The 20,782-nt window shown below is 40.8% G+C and overlaps 1 non-coding gene across 1 annotated transcript; it reads left to right on the top strand.

The window, feature by feature from the left end:
- Positions 1–1,763: 1,763 nt before the first annotated feature.
- LOC136321635 (U6 spliceosomal RNA) lies at positions 1,764–1,867 on the top strand. The gene has a single exon (XR_010728781.1). It is a non-coding gene; the product is annotated as a U6 spliceosomal RNA (small nuclear RNA).
- The last annotated feature ends 18,915 nt before the right edge of the window (positions 1,868–20,782 follow it).

The raw sequence follows: 20,782 nt of genomic DNA, 5'->3' as shown, positions 1-20,782 counted from the left end.
GGCGGCTCACTGGCCTCTCCGATCACCCGAGTCTCTGTTCTGTCCAACGTCTTCTTCTCTCCTCTTCCCTCCTTCCTCTCCGTTTTTTCTTCCTTTTTTTCTTCCTTTTTTTCTTTCCTTTCTCGAATTCTCCGAGTTCCCTCAGTTCATGTTTCTCGGTCTCCCCTTACCGTCCTTGCTTCTTCTCGCCCACTGGCTCAAACTTTCTCCTTCCTTGTCCCGACGTTCCTCTGCTTCCTCTCCTCTTACCTTTTGTTCTCTTTCCTCCCTCTCTGCCTTTCTCCCCCTTTTCTTTGCAGTGTTGTCTGATCTCCTCTTCCTCCCTCCTTTCCTGTCCCCGGGTCTCTCTGGGGCTCGAGGCCTCCTTCCCTGCCTTCCCACGATGTTATTTCACACCCCCAACATTTTTCCTGGGATGGTCTTTCTCACGTTGCTGCTGCAGCACAGGAGAAGTAGTTAAAGAGCTGGGCTTGAGTTCCTTCCTCAGGCATACAGGATGCCCAAAGAAAGGCTCTCCTTCCTCGGACAACTTCCCTTAAGCCATAGCAACAGCTACTGAGTTGAGGTAACAATCACTTATAAAACAACTACAGGGCACGTGGTCCAAGAGATCTCTGTCCTTTGCATGTCTAGAACATGATCGCCAGCACATGTCCAAGAAAAGGAGGTTTTATAGGATATGAGAGGAAGCTTGGTGCAGTGGTACTCATAGGGGCTTTAGAAAGAGACTTTAGAAATTATTCCCCAGCCCAGCTACATGCCATCTGTAAGATTTAGGGCAAGTCATTATTCTTCACCCCCGCCTCAGTTTTCTCGTCTGCAAAAGGGATGACTATACCTACCTCACCAGTTAATGTGAGGATTAAAAGAGAAAACAAAGGAAAGAAAGCGCTGGGCATATAGGAGATGCTCAACTAATGTTTGTTTCCTTCCCTGCCATCCCTCTTAAAAATTCCATTTAGGAACTTCTGCTACATAATATCAACATGACGTAAAGTGCTTACTGAAATGAGGGAGGAAATCTGACAATGCTCATGTTATACATATGTAAAACAAGGTCTGCAGTATTTTTAAAAGTCTATTGTGACTGTCTAACCAGTTGTTGTCATCTGGTGGTCACAGAGGCACCACAAACATAAACTTGGGTGCCAGAATGCCCCTTCAACATCTGTCTGAGGCTGCCAGAAGGGGAGGGATGGGGTAAGGGTGGGTAGAAGTTTTTATGCACTCTGTTCAATCTATTTCTAAAATCTTTATGATAAATAAAAACTGACCATTAAGTGACAAAGCCTGAGACTAAAATGTCAAGTCTCTGCCTTTGGATAGTATTTATTAGTTTTGTGTCCTCACTGCAGACATCAAGTGTGGGTCACAAGCTGTGATTGGCAGTCAAATTCAGACCTTCAACAAATATTTGTTGACCACCTACTCTGTGGCTGGCACTGTGATTGGCTATGGGCATCTACTGGTGAGGCCAACATGCCCTGCATTTGTGAGCATACAGTGCAGTAGACATGTCTGATCAATGTGTGATATGAAAATGAATCCCATATAACTTGAGAAATACCATCTGTTTGGTGGATAAGGTCTTTCAAAATATGAGGTTCATGGAAGAGGGGATAATAAAGAGTTCCTTGAGAGTGAAAATTCTGGAATCCACTGTTCAATTCTATGCACTTCATTTGACCAATGAGAAAACAGAGGCCAAAATGCTAAATGTAGTAAATGAAAATAAATGGGGGAAAAGTATTTTGCATAGTCTAGTGCTCGCTTCGGCAGCATATATACTAAAATTGGAACAATACAGAGAAGATTAGCATGGCCCCTGCGGAAGGATGACATGCAAATTCGTAGTCTAAGTATGTTTGGAATTCCAAAGGGAAAAAATAGTAACTTTGCAGTTGAAAAACCTGGCCAACTCTACCTTAATCAAGTAATTAATAAGTCAGCATCACTGGGAATATGACAAATAGATATCATGTGATTTCTGATGCACTGAATGATGAAACATCACTTCTGTGGTACTCCTGCCAAAAATGAATGGCTTAAATCTAATCACGGAAAAACATCAAACAAACACAAACTGAGGACCATTGAATGAAGTGACTGTCATGGGCTCATCAAAAGTTCCAAAGTCATGAAAAACAAAGACTCCAGAACAATTCCAGATTAAAGGAAGGTTTAATTGTCAAGGCAGTAAATGCAATATGTGGTCCTGGACTGGGACATTAATGGGACAATTGGTAAAATTAAAATAAGGTTTGTAGGTTAGATAACAGTACATATCAATGTTAATTTCCTGATTTTGCTAATTACTGCTATTATGTAAGAGACTATTCTTGTTTTTAAGAAATATACAATAAAGCATTTGGAGGTTAAAGAAAATGAACAGAGCCTAATCCCCATCATCATCATCAAGGAGAGGCACAGTGTGGTGGGTTTCTACCTAAGAAATTGGTAGAGTGTGAGCTCAGAAGGACACCCAGTCAAATCTTTGAGGGAAAGACTTCCTATAAGAGGTGGAATTCAAGCTGAGTTTTGAAGGCAAAGGAGTTAGCTAGACCATGAAGGGAGGGGAGTTGCTTTTTAAGTAGATGTAACAGTAGAAGGACATGGACAAAGCATGAGGCACTCCTTACGGCCCCAGAGTCGGCATGTGAAGGAAGTGCCCGGGTAGAATCCAGAGCAATAAGTATAATTGGATTTTGAAGGGGTCCAGAGGAAGCTTAGGTACTGGGTGTGAGTGGGGACTAGAGAGATATTAAAGGCTTTTAAGTAAAGGAGGCATTGTGATCTTAAGTGTATTTGAAAAGGACAGTCTGGCAACAGTTGGGAGAAATGAACTAAAGGGAATGGCTTGGGAAGACTAGAAATGCTCAAATAAACTAGGTAGGTCATTTAGGTAAACGAAGGCCATTGTGGTGAGGATGGAGAATAGAGGAAAGACTTGAAAGAGATCAAGGATATAAAATGAACAGATTTTGGTGACCGGTTGGGTGGGAGTAGGCAAAGGAAGTCTAAAGTGACTCTTAATTCTCAACCTTGGGTATCTGGTTGGGGGGGTGGTATTATTCACTTTAGTGTGAAGAGAATTCAGGAAGAAGTAGAGGTTTTAGAGGGAAAAGTAAGGTCAGTTGTTACCATGTTGAAATCTAATTCTTTAGCTAGCTTGAAAGTCTCCTGTATTGTTTGCTCTGTGCCATAGGAAAGACTACTATAAAATTCAGCCTAAGACCTTCCAAACAGCTAGCCCCATATATTAATTACCGCCCCCCAAACCCAGGACATTGGGTAAGGTAGCAGTACATTATTTATAATAATGGGGAAAATGAAACGGCCTAAAGGGTTAAGTTGAATTAGTAAATTGGGACAGCCTTGCTAGACTATTATGCAGCCACTCGAAAGGTTTTTTGGATTTTTTTGTTGTTGTAGTTTGTTTTTTTGTTTTTTGTTTGTTTTGCAGAGTTTTTCAGTCCATGGAAAAATGCTGCCATTTATTACATAATTTTTTTAAAAATCAAGACTTCAAAATTGTTAACTATATAAAAATCCTTATGGAGAAAAATTAAAAAAAAAAAACCCAAATATTAACAATTATCATTCTCTGGATGATTGGATTTTGAGTGATATTTTTTTTTCTTCTCATCATTTTATCATACACTTTCCCACAATGAACATTCCCTACTTTCATAACAAAAATAAAAAGCTGTCATTTAAAAAATGGCTGTGACACCCCATCTTCCACTTTATCCCTTTTCTATACACCCTCCGCACCCCCCTGAAGCCCTACTGCCTTTTAAGCTTTATCTTTGAGAGTGAAATAAGAAGGCATTTAATCAGGGGAAATTATCAGCTGGGCTGGAGAAGGGGAGAAGGCTTTCTTATGCAGGCAGATATGTTATTAGGGCGTTGAAACTGTATATATTAAAGATGTTTGCATTGCCCTTATTGATTCTGTGATATGTTACAAGAAAAAGAAAACCTACAGCGGGGACAAGAAAATGTGTCTTTAAAGGGCAAGTTTTAATTAGGAAATGTGTTTATTTGCAAAAACACTTGAGTTCAGCAGTTACTGTAAAATTGTTTCAGAAAGCTGGTATTTCGGGCAAGAACATGTGTAGTGACAAAGGACAATGTTTGTGCCTGTTGTCTGATACTACATCAAATATGCAAGCTGGTTACATAGGATTTGGACACCCACTGATAAGTGCCATCAAAAGTTCACAATTGGGCCTGACCTGTGGTGGCACAGTGGATAAAGCTTCAATCTGGAAATGCTGAGGTCGCCGGTTCGAAACCCTGGGCTTGCCTGGTCAAGGCACATATGGGAGTTGATGCTTCCAGTTCCTCCCCCCTTCTCTCTCTCTGTCTCTCCTCTCTCTCTGTCTCTCCTCTCTCTCTGTCTCTCCCTCTCCTCTCTAAAATGAATAAATAAAACCAAATTAAAAAAATAAAAAAAAAGTTCACAATTCTGTGTGTGCTGGGGGTGAGGGATTATGAGCCAGGGGATGTTCTTATTCCTTAGAAAGATTTCTGGTAGTGGCTCTCCAGTAAGGTTCCCTCAGTGTATGTGAGTTTCTTTATTTTATTTTATTTATTTTTTACATTTTATTCATTTTTTAGAGAGAGGAGACACAGAGAGAGAAAGAGACAGAGAGAGGAAAGAGATAGAAAGAACAGAGGGAGGAGCAGGAAGCATCAACTCCCATACGTGCCTTGACCAGTCAAGCCTGGGGTTTCGAACCGGCGACCTCAGCGTTCCAGGTAGACGCTTTTACCCACTGCGCCACCACAGGTCAGGCCTTGTATGTGAGTTTCATCTCACAGAAATGTTTATTATGTGGCTAGGTTCCCCAACCTAATAATAATAACACCTTACATAAGCACAGCCCTTTCACCTTTTTAAAGCCCCCCACCCACCCCACATCTGTTGATTCTCTCAAGCCTTCTACACCCCTTGACCAGGATCCTATTATTTCTAGTTTGCATGGGTGGAACAGGTACCCAGAGGGGCAAAGCAATGGCTAGAACTAAAGAAAGAACAGGACACGTTCTTGGAAAGTCTTCTGTGTGCCTCTGGAGCCTTCCTGGCTTATCTCATCAAATCCTCAAGATAACTTGGGAGGGAAGGTGAGTAAACCGAGGCTTGTGTAGCTTACAAAAGAATCAGAATTGGGAAGATTCAAGATGGTGGTGGAGTAGGTAGAAGCTACAGTTACCTCTTCCCAGGACCAAAATGGAATTACAACTAAAATATAGAGCAATCAATCTGAATAACTGAAGACTAGCTGAAGTGTTATAACAAGGATTTACAAGGAGAAGCCTCACTGAGACTGGTAGGAGGGGTAGAGATGCAAACAGGGCTGGTCTTCTTTCCACAGAGGTGGTTGAGATTCCAGAAGGATGGATATCTCAGCTGCAAAGGTCCCCCTGAGATGCATGGCATCTCAACCCTATGCTGAGCTCCCAAACAGGGCGCCCCAGCCCAGAGCACTAGAGTGAGGAAGAGGTGCCCACATAGCACCTGGATGTGAAAATCAGCAGGGGTTCTCTGCCAGGGAGAGACAGGAGACTGCTAAAGCAATGATTTTCAACTGGTATGCTGTGGCAGGCACCCTGGTGTGCCATAAGAATATTTAAAACACGCACTACCAGACTATTTAGTCAGGGGCACTGACCTCTTTTCCCTTAGACTGTCAAATTAGAAAAAATGACAACAGCCAACACAATAATAGCCATCCAGTATGAATGAATCAAAATTATTTTTCTGCCTGACCAGTGTCGGCCTGGGACTCTGAGGACCCAAGTTTGAAACCTGAGGTTGCTGGCTAGAGCATGGGCTCATTGGTTTGAGCATGGGCTCGCTATCTTGAGCACAGAATTGCCAGCTTGAGTGTGGGATCACAGACATGATCCCAAGATCTCTGGCTTGGGCCCAAGGTTACTGGCTTGAGCAATGGATCACTGGCTCAGCTTGAGCCTCCTAATCAAGCCATGTATGAGAATTCGTCAATGAACAGCTAAAGTGAAGCAACTATGAGTTTTTGCTTCTCATCTCTCTCTTCCCTCTTTTCTCTCTCCCTCTCTCTCAAAAAAATTATTTACCTGTCAGATTGGCAAAATATGTATATGCGTATGTGTGTATATGTGTTTGTGTGTGTGTGTGTTTCACAGAATTTTAGTAATTGGTTTATGTGTGCCATGAGATGAAACAGGTTAAAAATTACTGTGCTAGAGACACAGGTGCCCTCTTCAAGGGCCAATGCACAAAATCTCATTTGCAGCCATTCACTATAGGCTCTGGTGGAGAAGGGCAAAGTGGATTGGAGTCACATGAGGAGAGTCTGGGATTTGTTACTCTGGGGAGAGAGCTGAGCAGGGCAGCCGTGGGGACCGCCTGGCTGAATCACTCTACCACATTACAGATGCCACCTTTCTTGGGTGGAGCATACCCTTCCTTGTGGTATCAGCCTGGGAGAATTCAATAGCCGCACCTTCTGAACTCCCTGTCAGGTTACCCTGCCGAGCTCATGCCCTGCTGAGGAGTCAGCTGCCCAGAGCAGGCTATAGAGGTCTGGGCAGACTCAGAGGTGGCAGGGACTGAGTTGCATGGCTTTAGGTTGAGGGCCATTTCCCCCCTCCCCCACCCCAATTTTCCTGTGAACCTGACCAGCTCCTCCTCTTCCAACTTCCAGTGGGCCTTCCCTGCTGATATTGGGCTCCAGGTAGACTCTGAGACAGATTGAGTTGTGTGGCTCTAGGATGGGAGAATTTTTCCCTTACACATCTGGCCAGTTCAATAGCCTTCCCTTCACGTTGCCAAATTTTGATCTGTTAGGGCCTGATAAAGTCTGCTGGCCTCACTCTGATGACTCCCTGAGGCCTCCCCCTACCACCAAGGTGGCAGCTAGAATTGGTATACCCTGGGGCATTTGTTGAGTGATCTCCAGCCCAGCACTGGTACCAAATGTGAACCTGTATCAATCTGGTAAATACCACTCTCCTCTACTTGGAGATTCACCAGGAACCTATCTCATGCAACTTGAATACCACCAGTGGCTCTTTCAGTCATGGAGTCTAACAGGTAGCCAGCAAGAGGAGGCAGGCAGAGGCAGAACTTGGAATTCCTTAGAAGTTCTGCTGACCTGCCCGCAAGCCAAGTGCTGGGAAAAGCCAGACTTGGTGTACAGCTTGATCATCTGGCACACACACAGGCCCAGCAGAGGCAGCCACAAACTATGGATCACTTTATAGCTCCGAATCGGTTACCCAAGGCCAATCAAAGGCAGTGTCTGACATTGGTCTGGTGCCTCCCAAGAGGCACCAGAGCCAACACACCCAGTGGCTAGCTTCAGGCAACATTGGAGCATGATCTAGTTAGCTTCACAAACAGCATATCCAAAGGGAGATCTCAGCAGGCACCAGACACTGCTGAGGCAAAGTCCGCTCTGTATGGTCAGCACCTGCACAGCAGCTCGTATACTGTGTTCAGGGTTAATTCTCACAGTCAACTAGCTTGAGGATTAGCTCCACATGCAAATAGGCTGATAGCAATTGAGATTCAATTACAACAGTATGACCCACATAACCCACTCAAGGGTCATTCCTGGAGCACCCAGCACTGGTGATCAAGAAAATTGTGCTATGGTGCCCCACAGGACACTTACTACATCAGGCACCCAACCAAGATTAGGAGTCACAGCAGATCTACTGAATGTACAGAAACAAACACAAAGAGAAAGCTCAAATGCGGAGACAAAGAAACATGCCCCAAATGAAAGAACAGAAGAACTCTCCAGAAAAAGATAAATGAAATGGAGACAACTAACTTATCTGATATAAAGTTCAAAAGAATGGTTATAAAGATGCTCAAGGAACTCAGTGAGAACTACTACTACATGAAAAACGATATAGAAATCATAAAAAAGAATCAGTCAGAAATGAAGAATACAACATCTGAAATGAAGAATTCCCTTGAAGGAATAAACAGTAGCCTGGATGAAGCAAAGGACTGAATCAGTGATTTGGAAGACGAGTAAGAGAACACACCTAATCAGACCAGCAAGGAGAAAAAAAGAATTTTTAAAAAATGAGGATAGTTTAAGGGTCCTTTTGAACAACATGAGGCAAACCAATATCCACATCATAGGGGTACCAGATGGAGAAGAGAGAGAGAGGGGGATCAGGAACTGATTTGAAGAAATAATGACTGAAAACTTCCCTAAACTGGTGAAGGAAAATGACATGGAAGCACAGAATGTGCCAAACAATATAATTCCCAAAAATCCCACACCAAGACACATCATAATTGAAATGCAAAGATTAAAGACAAAGAGAAAATCTTAAAAACAGCAAGAGAAAGATAGTTAGTTACATTCAAGGGAGCTTCCATAATTTCTCATGAGAAACATTTCAGGCAGTAAATATTCAAAGTGATGAAAAGCAAACACATACAACCAAGACTACTCTATCGAGCAAGGCTAACACTTGAAATAGAAGGAGAAACAAAGATCTTCCCAGACAAGAAAAAGCAAAATGAATTAGTTAGCACCAAAGCAATAGTACAGGAAATGTTAAAGGGCCTGCTAGAAGAAGGAAGAGGGGAAGGAGGAGGAGAAGAAAAAGAGAAACATATGTACTTAAAAGAATAAAATGGCAATAAATGTGTACCTATCACTAATCACTTTAAATGCAAATGGCTTAAATGATCCAGTCAAACATAGGGTAGCTGAATGGATAAGAAAAAAAGACCCATATATATACTGGCTACAAGAGACCCACCTCAGAACAAGATACACACAGACTGAAAGTAAATAGATGGAAACAGATATTTCATGCAAATGGAAAGCTGCAATAAAAGCTGGGGTAGCAATACTTATATCTGACAAAACAGACTCTAAAACAATGACTATAGTAAGAGACAAAGAAGGACACTACATAATGATAAATGGACCAATCCAACAAGAGGATATATCCCTGGTAAACATTTATGCACCTGATATGAAACTATACTACAAAGCCATAGTAATTAAAACAGCATAGTACTGACATAAAAACAAACACATAAAGTGGTGAGGCTAGGTATTCTTCTCTGGCAAGTTAGAGTGTTTAACCTGTGAGCAGCCTTTCTGTCTTGAGGGAGTTAAAAGCTGGTATTGGCGTAAACCATGACTTTTGCATGTGTCTGCTAGAAAAGAAAGGGAAAGCCTCTACTTGGATTCACATGTTTTCTCTTTTAGAGAAATGGTTAGATCTTGTCTCTCTCTCTCTCTCTCCCCATTCCCACTCTAATCTTCATCAAAGTATTTGACAGGTGGAGGTTCTTGGTAAATATTCCTTCACTTAGAGGAGAAACAAATGCTATTAACAAAATACCTGGCATGTATAGAGCATTGTGCCCAGGACTGAGCAAAGGGAAAATTTTAAAACAATACCATGTGATCAATATAATTATTACCCCTACCTAATCCATAGGTAAGAAAACCTAGACTTGGCATAATTAAGCAATTTGTCTATGGTCACATGACTAATAAATGGCAAAGCCAGATTCCAACTTGGATTGTTCCAAGTGCAGGCTCTTAGGCACCATGCTGTATTGTGTGAGTGGGTGAGTGAATTGTATAGAATTAATGTGGCTGGCAGTGACACGAGTGCTCCATGAATGGCAGCACATTTTAGGGCACAGTTAGTCTTGTCTAGAGTACGCCATCCCAATACTCGGCATGATTGCAGCCTGCTTATGTCCTTCATCACCAGTTTCATAAGCTGCAATTATTTGTGTATATGTTTGTTTTACATTTTTGAAAATATATCTCCCCACCCTGCAATATAAGATATAAGTGTAATGAGTGTCTTGGTCACTGTGGGGATCCCCAGCACCTGACAGTGCCTCACACAAAATAGATGTTCAATAAATATGTGTGAAATGAATCAATGAATATGTACTCCCATTCTTCTTATGTGCACTAGTGAAAGGGATATTTACACAAATTTCTTTCATCTCATGCCACCCTATACTCTTTGCCTCTGAGGGTATGTGGTCTGGCAGGGAGGCTGAGATTCAGTTGAGTCTGTAATGGTTCTGATTGCTCCTCCACTGACACTTGCTCCTGGGTAGTAGGGAAAACACTGATCAGAAAATAGCAGCATGTGTTGTGGTCAGAGGTGACAAGTTGGCAACATTCCAGAGTGGAAGCACCCTGTCTCTAGGTCAGCCCCCATTTTCACAGCAGAGAGACGCTGTGTCAGCTGACATTGCTTGCATTACATTTCTTTTCTGAGGGGTGGTGGCAATGGTCTCCTCAGAAGAAGCTCCCCTAAGGCTTTTCTCCTGCATGCTTAACACTATTGGATGCTTTCCCCAAAGGATGCATCTCAGCTGAAGCCTCCTTTCTTGCCAGTTTTTGTCCTTTGGCTTTTCTTATCATCTGCCTAATGGGCTTCTTTGCCACTTGTGTGGATTTGCCTTTTTCACACAGGGTAGGTTAGGTGGCAGACACTGGTTCCGTCTATAAAAATAAATCAAATCCATTTCCTAGTCCTGGGAGTCTGCAGCTTTTATTAGAAGTGCATATTGGTCCATTGGGCCACAGCCATTGGTCTGGAGGTAATCAAGACTGTTACAAACATAGCAAACAAAGAAGTCGCCACTAAGACCTCCACTAAACTACCGAAGCCTCTGTAGGGCGATCCTAATGATTGTGATGCCAGACACAGACCTAATGCTTTACACATATTCAAACATTTACCCCTTATAACAGCCTATGAAATAAATGTTATTACTATTCCCAAATCATATTGTAATACGATATTTCTAGGCATCATCAGCCTGTGGACAAAAAACCATAACATTAATATTCATTCCCAAATAAGCACATACTGTTCAGCTATGCATATATATATATATATATATATATATATATATATATATATATATATTTTCATTTAACACTATATCTTGGAAATAAGAGAGTGTCTCCTCATTCTTCTGTATGATTGCACAGTATTTCATTAAATGGATACACTATGTAAAATTTAGCCACAGAAATCACAGTGATTATATGATATTCATTTTAATAAATCTCAAGCGACTAACAGAAGACCAGGCACAAAGCTGCTCAAAAATGTTAAATAAGCCGATTAAGTTATATTATCACTTTCACGTTTTTTTTAAAGTGTCTGCTTTTATTGAAAATTTATATATGACCTCAGTATTGTAATAAATAAACAGATAACCATTTTCACACAAAAAATGCCAGTGCTATGCTAGAGAAGAAAATATTAATTGGGGGATTTACTCATAGTGGCAAGACAGACTTTTATCAATACAGAATAAATATTAACAGCATTCTTCAGCCAATGTTGAGACCCAACAAAATGTAGGAACCAAGCTAGATGTAATAAATAATTATCCAGAGAAAAAGATGGCACATTCTCAGAAGATAGGACCTCTTTGTAAACTGATGTATGTCAATTAGTCTCATCCTCAGCTCACCTTCAAATCACAGGACTTGTCTCAGGCTATGTTCAAGGGCCATCCTCTGAGAAAAGCAGAGGAAAGGAACTCTATTATCCTTACAGTGAAATGCAAAACAACCGCAGAAAATCCCACTGGTACATAGAACAGTTTAGTAAGTAGATTGAATATGATCTAACTATAAAATTTAGGTAACAGAGTTTGTTGACTCTTAAAAAGAAGCCACCCAGAGCGAGTTGAAGTTTTATACCCATTGGGAAAAGATGAATATCTCAATGAACAGTGCTGTGGTAAGTGAAGACCATTGCTTTGGCAGAAGGGAGTTAGAGCCCTATCATTTAGAATTCCTTTAAAATGCTCATACTAGACATAAAAATATGAAAATGCTAGAAGAAAACATAGGTGACAATTCACACAATTTTGGAGATCAAGAAAGAAGATGGTCTTAAGTGTGACACGAAAAGGAAAAAAATCATAAAAGAAAATGTCAAACAACTTGACTGTATAAAAATTTCAAAATGTTTATATGTGTATGCAAACAGGACAACAATCAAAAGTAAAACAGGATGTTGGAAAAATATTAAAAACATAACATGAAAAGTGCTATTATCCTTAATAGATAATAAATGTGTAAGGAAAAAGTATCTCAATGGAAAAATAGGCAAAGGACATAAAAATCGAATTCACTCTAAAGAATAAAGCTAAACATATATGATATATATGTAACTCACTTGTAACTTCAAGAAATGCAAGATCACAATAATTTTAGTTTTTTTCATTTTGTTTATCAAATGAGAAAGGTATCAAAGTAGAGTGACCTACCTAGGAAATAGTTATTCTCCTTCTACTACCAATTTAGCAATATTTACCAAAAGCTTTTTACTGTATGGAGCTTTCAACCCTGGAATTGATAATGAATTGAGTTGATTAAAAGAAAATAATCATAGCTAGATGCAAAGAATTATGTAAAAGAATCTTAGTAATAGCGACAAATAGGAAACAAGCAAGTATCAACCAATTAGTAAATGATTAAATGTATTCTGATACATCACAGTATGGTGAACTCTTATGTAGCCATTATAATAGAGCATGCTATAGAAGAATATTTAATGAACTTAGAAAGGATTCATAATAAATATTTTTGTGATCTTTCTCTAACTTATGATGAAAAATTTCAAACAAATATAGTTTGGTGAATAGGCTATACCCATTACCTAGTTTTAATGATTATTAATTTGTGGCTAATCTTATTTTATATATACACCTCCCTACTTACTCTCTTCCCCATTATTATGAAGGAAGTTCCAGGTACCGCTTTATTATGTCCATAAATATTTCATTAGATATCTCTGAAATGTATTACTACATAACAATAATCTCTTAATGTCTTCAACTTTCCAGTAACTGTTCAGACTGCCTTGATTGTTTTAGAAATTCTTTTAGCTTCTTTACATCTGGAGCCAAATACAATCCATGCATTGTTATTGGTTAATATAGCTCAAGTTTCTTTTGACATATATGTTTTTCTTCATCTATTCTTCCCCCACTTGTACATTACTTATCAAAGAGACCATGCTGTGTGTCCTGTTGAATTTTCCATAATCTGAATAAACTGACTACCTTCTTCTGATTTAATACAGTCTTTAATATCTTAGGTTTTCTATAAACTAGTTACTCAAGAAGTGAAACTCAATTCAGAATTAATTCTTTTGGTCAAGACTGCATTCTAGATGGTATTTGTACTACCACCTGTCTGTGTGATTTTAGCAGTTTTTGACGCTCCTTGACTAGATTCATCATTTCACTAGAGGTTCTATCATGCTTTCTTCTTTAATTGGAATAATTCTATGAGAAACTTCCTCTCATGATCTATGTATTTGCTTCCTGAAAAGCCAGGATATGTGTTTCATTCTTTCCTTTTATTCATCAGGTTTCAACCTAAAGAATAAGTTGGTTCCCTAGTATCCTCCAGAGATAAGCAATGAGTATTTTTTTTGGGGGGGGATGGGAGGTGGGAGGTCATTTTGAGCTCAAGTACTTAAATATTATATATTTGATGTATTTTCATTCATTTCAGTTATTATTTTATTCACATTGATGTTCAAATTTACTTCATCATTAGCCAGTGGGAACATTTTCATATTGCCAACCAAGTCTTTGATAGCCCCCTTCTTTTTTATTATTAATTTTAATAGGGTGACATTGATCAGTCAGGGTACATAGGTTCAGAGAAAACATCTCCAGGTTATTTTGACATTTGATTATGTTGCATTCCCATCACCCAAAGTCAAATAGTCTTCCATCACCTTCTAACTGGTTTTCTTTGTGCCCCTCCCCCCCATATATGATTCCATACATAAGTGGGACATAAAAATGAGACTCAGGGACATGGAAAAGAGTCTCTTTTTTAAATAATAAAACATTCCAGGCCCTGGCCGGTTGGCTCAGCAGTAGAGCGTCGGCCTGGCGTGTGGGGGACCCGGGTTTGATTCCCGGCCAGGGCACACAGGAGAAGCGCCCATCTGCTTCTCCACCCCCACCCCCTCTCCTTCCTCTCTGTCTCTCTCTTCCCCTTCCGCAGCTGAGGCTCCATTGGAGCAAAGATGGCCCGGGCGCTGGGGATGGCTCCTTGGCCTCGGCCCCAGGCGCTAGAGTGGCTCTGGTCGCGGCAGAGCGACCCCCCCACCCAGGGGCAGAGCATCAACCCCTGGTGGGCAGAGCGTAGCCCCTGGTGGGCGTGCCAGGTGGATCCCGGTCGGGCGCATGCGGGAGTCTGTCTGACTGTCTCTCCCCGTTTCCAGCTTCAGAAAAATACAAAACAACAACAACAACAACAACAAAAAAACATTCCAGACTCAAGTTGTACCTATCCTAAGCCAGAACTAAAATCATCCGTGTTTCAGAAGACCCCTGGTTATTTTCAGTAGAAAATGGCATTTAGAAACCAAAGTGTTGCTACTGGGAGTTGCTCATTGCTACTAGGTTAGTATTGTTTCTAACCTTTTTTAATGGGCAGGTTTAGGAGATATGTAATTATTTTAAAAAGGAAAATTCACTAGGACTAATGTTGCTAATTCAGTTTCTACCTAACTTCTTCAGTATTCTAGCTGTGTCTCTCTTCTTCCATCACAAATAATAAATGATGCCATAGAAAAATATGCAATGATATGGGAAAATAGCCATATTATTTATTTTAGTGGAAAAAAATCATATGCTGATATAAATCATCTACATGTCAGATATATGTATATCTCAAAGATATGCACGTTAACAGTGATTATTTCTTAATAATGAAATCAATGGTAACTTTTATTTTCTCTCTTTCTTTGCTTTTTAGTGTTTACAAAAATTTTCACAATACACCCATTTCATTTTTGCTACAAGAAAAAATTTGCAAAAAAACAAAAACAAACCAGATGGCATAAATTATAATATAGTAAACTGTCTGCCAATCTTATATGTGGGTAGAATAATAACGTTCCATTACATCTGTGGAGTGCTTTACAATTTACAAAGCATCTTATATTTATTATTATTCATAATTGCCACAGCAGCACTGTGTAGTAGTAGACAGGACAAGATAAGAAAATTGAGGTTTAAAAGGGGATTATATATGATGGAATCAAGGCTAGAACTCAGGGCTGCTGACTGCTTTGTCACCGTTCTCTCCCTGTGATACAACTGTCTCTGGATGATTGTTACTAAACTATCACTTTTTCTTTCTTTAATTGAATGTATTGAGGTAACATTGGTTAATAATTATATAGGTTTCAGGTGTACAGTTCTATAATACACCATATGTATATTGTGCTGTGTGTTCACCACCCCAAGTGAAGTCTTCTCTACCGCCCCCACCTCCATTTCCCTCTGGTAATCCCCATCCTGTTGTCTGTGTCTGTAAATTGGTTTTTTTTCTTTTTTTTTTTTTTCTTAATCCCTTCACCTTTTTCATCCAGCCACCCAGACCCTCCCCTGTGACAGCTGTCAGTTTGTTCTATGTATCTGTCAGTTTGTTTCTATTTTGTTTATTTTGTCCTTTAGATTCCACACATAAGTGAAATCATATGGTACTTGTCTTTCTCTGCCTGGCTTATTTCACTTAGCATAATACTTTCCAGGTCCATCCATGCTATCACAAAACGTAAGATTTCCTTTCTTTTCATGGCCAAGTAGTATTCTGTTGTGTAAGTGTGCCACTGCTGTTTTATCCATTTATCTACTGATGGGCACTTGGGCTGCTTCCAGATTTTGGCTATTGTAAATAATGCTGCAGTGAACATAGTGATGCATATATTTTTTGAATTTCAGATTTCCTCAGATATATTCCCAGAAATAGAATCTCTGGGTCATAAGGTAATTCCATTTTAAAATTTTTGAAGTAACTCTGTACTGCTTTCCACAGTGGCTACACCAGTCTGCATTCCCAGCAATAGTGCAGGAGGGTTCCCTCTCTCCACACCCCTGCAGGCACCTGTTTCTTGATTAATGGAAGAGAGCCATTAGTAAGACAAAAAGACGCTGGAGAGTCCTGCTTGCTGCTAAGACCATTACCCTCAGAGCCCTCTTTCTTTAGCATGACACTTGGAAGCCCATAGAAATACCAATACGTTTCAATTTAATTTTTATTTGTAGGAAAGTGCTACATTACCATAATTTTAAAAGTCAAATATTCTACAAGGATGTTAATGCAAAACAGCAGTCCCTTGTCCTGCAATTCACCACCTGCTCCACCTAAAATTCCTTATCCTCAGAGGCAACCACTTTCAACTATATGAGCTGTGTTTTCTGATTTTCATTTCCATATTACTAAATAATCTGTTTCTACTGAAATTTCAGAATTTTTAATTGTTAGATATTATCAATGCACTTTCTGTTATTGAAAGTAACAATTTAACTGCCTTTCTCCTCTTTATACAGATACTTCCCTTTCTCCCATCATTTCAATATGCTTACATCATAATTTTTGGTTAAACATTAGTGTTTACATTATTATGACTGTGTAAAAATTATTCTCAGCTGAGCCATCTAGTGTACTGTGATGTATTTCCTTGTATTAATGTTTGTTTCCTCATGAGTTAATAATTAGATCTTCTTATTTCATACTTGTTTAGTGTTTTAGGTACTTATTACTATCCCATCCCCAATTTCTGTAAATTATAAATCTACTCTCTATAAATTCTAATCCATCAAACAATCTGTCAACTTCTTTTATTTTCTTAAATTTCTTCCTTTCCTTTCTGACAGGAATTTAACTTCCATTTTCCTCAGTGTCCCAGCCCGGACAGGGATTTTTTCTAGGCTAGCAGCACAGTTCTTGTTTGAGGATCTTCCTCCACCACATCCCTGGCAATTTTATTAAATCTCACGCCTGTATTTGTGTCTTTTATTTCCAGGATCCCATGTCTTTCTTCTCCTTGGTTTACTTTTCCCATAGAGAACAAATCCAAGGGAGATAACATTTTTGAGGCCTGATATGGCTGAGTATAGAATTCTATGTTGGAAAAAAATCCCTATAATTTTAGGACGTTGTTGGTTCCAATGTCCTCTTGTTTCTGGTGTTGCTGTTCTGAAGCCTGATACCCTTTTGTCTCTTTCTCCTGTTTATGTGACCTTATTTCCCACCTTGGAAAAATTTTAGAATCTTCTCTTTTCCCCAGTGTTCAAAAGTTATATGATGGCTGTCCTGGGTCTTCGTTCTCTCAATGTGCTGAACTATTTCTGTGTTCTTTTACTCTGGAAACCCTGAGAGATATTCTTGAAATATTTCATTGCTGATCAAATTGTTCTCTATTTCCAAAACCCCTTTTATTCAGATATTGGACCTCTTAAACTGTTACTAATTTTTAACCTTTTCTTTTATATTTTTCTAATTTTTGTCTTTTTGTTCTACTTTCTTGAAGATTTTTTCAGCTTTGTCTACCAACCCACCTGTTGATGCTTTTACTTCAACTGTCATGTTTTATAAAATGACATCCTTTATAAAGGATATATCATTAATATCCTTAGAGAGATAAAGAAAGACATTATGTAGATGAAATAAGAACTAGCGACTGTTTAAAGAGAAACATTTAAACAATTAAGGATATTAATGATATATTTTATAACCCTTTCTACTGTTTTCTGCCCTGTCTCTATGCTGTTTGAAATTTTAAAAAGTATTGTTTTGTGGCTCTGGCTGGTTGGCTCAGTGGTAGAGCGTCGGCCCAGCATGTAAAAGGTCCAGGTTTGATTCTGGTCAGGGCACACAGGAAAAGTGACCATCTGTTTCTCCACCATCCTCCCCTTCCCCACCACAGCCATGGCTTAAATGGTTGGAGCAAGTTGGAGCAAGTTGGCCCTGGGCATTGAGGATGGCACCATGGCCTCACCTCAGGTGCTAAAATAGCTCAGTTGTTGAGCAACAGAGCAGCGGCCCCAGATGGGCAGAGCATTGCCCGGTATGGATCCCAGTTGATCTGGTCGAGGCTTATGCGGGAGTCTGTCTCTTTGCCTCTCTGCCTCTCCGCCTCTCCCTTAACAAATAAAAAAATACTGTTTTGTTTTTGTGGGTTTTTTTTTTTATTGTAAGGGCTTTGCTCAGAGATTTGTGATCTAAGGCTACTAATGCCTATTAACTAAAAATGACTGGAAATTTCAGGGTGTACAAGAAATGCTTGTTGCTTGGTGGGCTACCCCATGGAATGATCTGGCTAGGTCTTTTCATTGGTGATACCTTAACAACACCTGTAAGTCTTTTCTCAGGTTTCATTCAGTTTCACCAGAAAAGGACCCTTCAGTCTCTTCCTGAGGAGGAGAAGACTGGCTGCTAAACTTGTTAGAAGCTTAATGCAGGAGGGATTGGGGGGTAGCCTCACCATTTTTATATAAATTTCATTTACTCCTTTCCCCCCTATTTTCAGCACAGTATACCTGCCATTAGCTGTGCTATTTTTTACACATCCAGAATTTCTGTGGCTGTGGCTCATTCACTCTGGGCAGTAGGTCTCTGATGATCTTGTTGAAGGAGAGGGCAGGCACCCAAGAGAGCAGGATGGAGGAGGGAATCTCAGGTTGTTTAAGCAATCTTTCTGTTGTCAGCCCTGCCCAGACCCCTCACTCTCAGAAGGGTCCAAGCATCCAGTATCCCAGCTTTCCTGGGGCTCTGCCAGTGAGAATGAGATTGCTCCTGGGCTTTCACAAGTCATAGCTTAGGTCAGGGGTCCCCAAACTATGGCCCGCAGGCCACATGCGGCCCCCTGAGGCCATTTATCTGGCCCCCACCGCACTTCCGGAAGGGGCACCTCTTTCATTGGTGGTCAGTGAGAGGAGCATAGTTCCCATTGAAATACTGGTCAGTTTGTTGATTTAAATTTACTTGTTCTTTATTTTAAATGTTATATTTGTTCCCGTTTTGTTTTTTTACTTTAAAATAAGATATGTGCAGTGTGCATAGGGATTTGTTCATAGTTTTTTTTTATAGTCCGGCCCTCCAATAGTCTGAGGGACAGTGAACTGGCCCCCTGTGTAAAAAGTTTGGGGACCCCTGGTAGGTTTTACTTCCTCAGCTCTAAGTCAGTTATTTCTTATCTATCTGCTCTATAGATCCACAAAGCTTTTGTCTCTTCTCCACTCCCCCCACCCCCGTTGTGGTTTTGTTCCTTTTATTTGTTTCTCTATCATTTTGTAGGTAGATGGGGGTGGGGTATAAAACTGTAAGTGCAATAAAAGTCCAACCCCTTTTTAAGGATAGCACCTGAAGAGCTCTCCAATCACATCCGTGGTCTGGAACTCCTTCTGGGGAAGCACTGTGGCTCTCTTGCTTACAAAACATGGGACTGCAGGTGAATTTAGGAACCTCAGTTTTCTCATCTTTTAAGAGCAGAAAATAGTGCCTGCCTTGTTGGTTGTAATGAGGATAACTGGGGCGCTAATTGGTCTGTATGTTTAGTTCTTAGTCCTTTGAAGAATATCAGTAAACACCGGCTACATTTTCTATTATAATGACTACTGCAGGCAGCTGGGGGTGGGAGGAATGCTCTCTGGCTTCCTGAGGGAGAAAGTAATGCATAGGGAACTAGAGAAGCCCCCCTCTCCCCATTTTACATGCTTTGGAGATGAATTCTGAATTATAAAAAGTAATAAGATTATTAAGGATAACTAATGCTAAGAACATGTATGCATCATGTTTTACTATGCTTTACATGTTAGCTCAATTAAACTTCATCACAGCCCTCTAAGTAGTACCATTATTATCTTTATTTTAGAAATAAGCAAATAGAGGTGTGGAGATGTTAAATCACCTGGTCAATGTCACAGAACAAAGGTGGGGCAGATTTCACATCAGAACCTCGCCATGCTGAAGTCAGAGCCTCTCCAACTTTAACGTGCTCACGAGGCCTGACCTGTGGTGGCGCAGTGGATAAAGCGTCTACCTGGAAATGCTGAGGTCGCCGGTTTGAAACCCTGGGCTTGCCTGGTCAAGGCACATATGGGAGTTGATGCTTCCAGCTCCTCCCCCCTGTCTCTCCTCTCTCTCTGTCTCTCTCTCTCTCCTCTCTAAAATGAATAAATAAAAATAAAAACAAACAAACAAATGTGCTCACGAACCACCCGGGGGTCTGGTGAGAGGGCAGCTTCGGGTTCAGAAGGCTTGTCCTAGGGCTGCGGGTTTGCTTCTCTACCGTGCTCCCAGGTGACCTTGCTGCTGCTGGCCCAGGGACTGCACTTTGAACAGGGAGGCTCCGGAGTTCGGTCTCCCTATGGCAGCGCCATCACATGGCACCCGACTCATTCACTGTCTTCTCTTCCCCATGTGCGGGGTGGGACCACCAGTCCGCACTTCTCCCACCATGCATCCTTCCACGAGTCCCTGTGTGTCTCCTTTCTACTGCAAGACACTTGCTGCTGCTTTCCACCACCTCTGAAGTCATCCGAGGGTAGCTGCTCAGAGACCCCTGCTCCCCTATTTTTTCTCAGCATTTGGCACCTGGTGTTCTGAAACACAGGGCCCTCTAGGAGCAGAGAGGCACTAAGTTCCTCCATAACTAGCGGTCAGCAGAGTCCGGCTATGTATCCTGTGCAAACAAGAAGAAGCCCTTCTCCCACTCACAGTCACCTGGACCCCAAGCAGAAGCACTGGATGTCACAGATTCCTTGTGAAAACAGCTCTGCCCACTGCTGCTGCCCGCAGACTTACGGAACTAGGGAATACAGGCCTTGGCCCTCCTGTATCCCTTTTCCCACACTAGCCTCCTGCTCCCAGCTCTTCTAGCATTTACCAACCTGAAAGCAAGTCGACTCGGGCCAGCCTCCAGCTTGTGGAAGGGG

The sequence above is a fragment of the Saccopteryx bilineata genome, chromosome 1 (genome assembly GCF_036850765.1).
Source record: "Saccopteryx bilineata isolate mSacBil1 chromosome 1, mSacBil1_pri_phased_curated, whole genome shotgun sequence".
NCBI classification, from domain to species: Eukaryota; Metazoa; Chordata; class Mammalia; order Chiroptera; family Emballonuridae; genus Saccopteryx; species Saccopteryx bilineata.
The sequence above is the reverse complement of the archived record's forward strand: the minus strand, read 5'-3'. Positions and strand labels throughout refer to the sequence as shown.